Source organism: Euleptes europaea, chromosome 4 (assembly GCF_029931775.1).
Source record: "Euleptes europaea isolate rEulEur1 chromosome 4, rEulEur1.hap1, whole genome shotgun sequence".
Taxonomy (NCBI): Eukaryota; Metazoa; Chordata; class Lepidosauria; order Squamata; family Sphaerodactylidae; genus Euleptes; species Euleptes europaea.
In genome coordinates, this window is record NC_079315.1 from 57,366,857 (window position 1) to 57,369,714 (window position 2,858).

At 40.6% G+C, this 2,858-nt stretch overlaps 1 non-coding gene across 1 annotated transcript; it reads right to left on the bottom strand.

Moving 5' to 3' along the window:
- Nucleotides 1-2,586: 2,586 nt before the first annotated feature.
- Nucleotides 2,587-2,658, bottom strand: TRNAC-GCA (transfer RNA cysteine (anticodon GCA)). Its single transcript has one exon. It is a non-coding gene; the product is annotated as a tRNA-Cys (tRNA).
- Between the last annotated feature and the right edge of the window lie 200 nt (nucleotides 2,659-2,858).

The window sequence follows — 2,858 nt, forward strand, 5'->3', positions numbered from 1 at the left end:
ATGATTACCAAAGAGCCACCCTTGTATGTTTGGAAAAATCTGAGAGGCAAATAATTTCAATAACACAGTATCCACTAACACATGGATCTTCTGTTGTAATTCCACATTCAGCTAATGCTTGAGCAACATTGACTGGTTTGTGTAGACCAGGCCCAGTGAGGAACTGACCAATATCACATTATGCTATTCCTTGTTTTCATTAGCTTGCATATACTACCCTCCACATTTTGCTTTAAAAAAATTGGCTCCTTTCTAATTCTGGAACAAGCCAAGCTTATAAATTTCAAAGCTGTTTGACTTAGTTGGGTTCACATCAGAATCAGCCCTTTTATTTGGGAGTGGAATTGTGTCGTGTTATAATTTGTCATGGCTGACTGCACTACTCAGGGAAAGGGGGTTGTAAATGTTGATGTACTCCAGCTGTATAAACAGTTAAGCAACTCTGTTTTTAATTGGCTGGCTGAGTATCTTTATGGTTGCATGTCAGATCATATTACAGTAACATATAGTATTTTAGAAGGAAATGGTGTGAATAAACGCATGCGCTTGGTTGATATGTATCTGAATACATAGTTTTCTCATCTAGACTAAATAGAAATCCTTGACAGGGCCATCCTAAGCAGAGTGGCATCCTTTGAAGCCCATGGATATAGAAGGATGTAACTCTGCTTAGGATGGCACTGCAAGTAAACTTCTTTATATGCAGCTTGGGTGTAGAATACTGGGTCAGGTTTTTAATGCTGGATTTTTCATTAATATCTTCCAATGTTTTATTTTTATTATTTTTATTTTGTTCTAATTTCTAAATAAATATAGTGGCTGCATTCAAGGAAGAAGTTTCACAGTAGTTAAGCATGAACCCATCTTGTTGCTGAGCTTGCACATGTGCCTTGCTCCTCGCTCCTCCCCCTCCCCTTCTTGTGTGGCACTCAATGAAGAAATCCCTATTAGAAATCAACTCATATGATCCTATACATGTGAGTGCAAGTGCACAAGTTAACCAGAGTTAGGGTCTAATTGGATGATATGTTACATGTCAGTGTCCTGGATAGACACATGAAACTAGCAGTAAGACAAACAGCTCTCCCCCCATGATGGAAGGGAGGAAATGATGAAGCCCCTCCTACTGCTGTGCATACTCTGGAGCCACCCACCCCACTTTTCTGGGTAGGAGCTGGGTCACACATTACATGCAAGTTGGGTTGGGGTTTCAGTGTGTGTGTGTGGGGAATCTATGTCTAGTTAACCATGTGCACATTCATATGTTATGGCAAGACATAATCAGTTTCTAACTGGGATGCATTCTTTGTGCTCTGTGTGAGAAAGCAAGAAAGAGGAGCCAGGTTTGTGCATATTTTAATTTAACCAAGGTTAAGTTTGTCATCCTAATGCAGCCACAGGCTTTGTCCAGTCATGATGCCAAACCATGGTTCGGGAATCCTATGTATGTTTTAATGAAATGTCTGAATCATCATATTATAGGCTGTGATTGGTTGGCAAACAAGAATCAAATACATAATTCTGAAGTGGGATTGCAAACCACGGTTCCTGTTGCAGTTTGGCATGATGTCTATAGACCATAACTATGGCCACCGTTCCACCTTCAAACACAACCATAAAGCTGCTAGGCATGCAGCTCAATCTGTACAGCAATGAGGCAAGGAGATCTAAGGTTCAGCTCATGAGTGACAGCCACCGTCATAACCTGTATGTTCACCTACCATAGTCCCCACAATGCTTTCAGTATCCCTAGTTGTGTTGCCTCATCAACTATGCAACAAAGTGTGAACAATACAGAACTGTGTATATCCCACTATAGCTACTAAAGGTGTATTCAGATCAACATTGAGAATTTAATTTTTTAAAAATGTTGTATTTCACATTCCTAATAGTTCTTTCTATCTTTCCTGTACATCTCTCTATCCTTCCTGCATTCCACCTCCCACATAATTTGTAATACATTTTATAGAGGGTGCTGAAAACAGGAAGGATCTTGTGACAAGATAATGATGCTGCCAGCCTGCATGTCCAACGGGGAGGGGGGAGCCGACTATTTCATTTGGGTATTACCCACTAAATATTTGCCTGGAAATAAGAAGCATATATTTTCAAGGCTCGGGGGGGGGGTAGATAATTCTCCCCTCTACCCAAGAACTGTTAATGGAGTCCTCTAATGAGTGTTCTATTAAATTTCACAGAAGGGATGTATAAATCAGGATTCAGACAACCAGTTCCTGAAAAAGGAGGCTGTCCTTATCCAGAAAGGTGGAGCTCCTCAGTTGATAGGATATGGGGTTCTGATTTTACTCTTTCAATATTTCTATTTTATTGTGGCAAAATGATAGAAAGTAGCTGAAAGGGAAAGGCAGCCTGTCTCCTTAGAGCAGTTATGTTTGTATCTTTTAGTCAGGATAAGGCAGCCTTTAAGGAACCTGGCAGCAGTTTGAGCTGAGCATTTGTGAGAACAGAACACGTTCCTGATGCTGGAAATAGATGTAGAGGGTTGGAAGGATTAAGTACATTAGTTAGGGCTACTTAAAATATTATCAAAGAAATAGAAGGTTATTTGTGTGTGTGTTTAAAAAGAGGGGACACCTTGAATCGAACCAGGGACCTCTTGATCTGCAGTCAAATGCTCTGTCACTGAGCTATACCCCCCCAGCTGGTTAAATGTGAGCAGTAAGTTGACTTTTGCGACTTGTTTTTCTGCCACATCACTACTTGCTCTATTGGACTTGAGTTCCTCACTAGAATCACTTTGATAGAGGCATCTTTCTCTGACACACACCATCTCTGCTTTTTTTGCAGTTGTTGAGGGTAATACTATGATACCACCGCGCATAGGTAGGCGCCTTCTG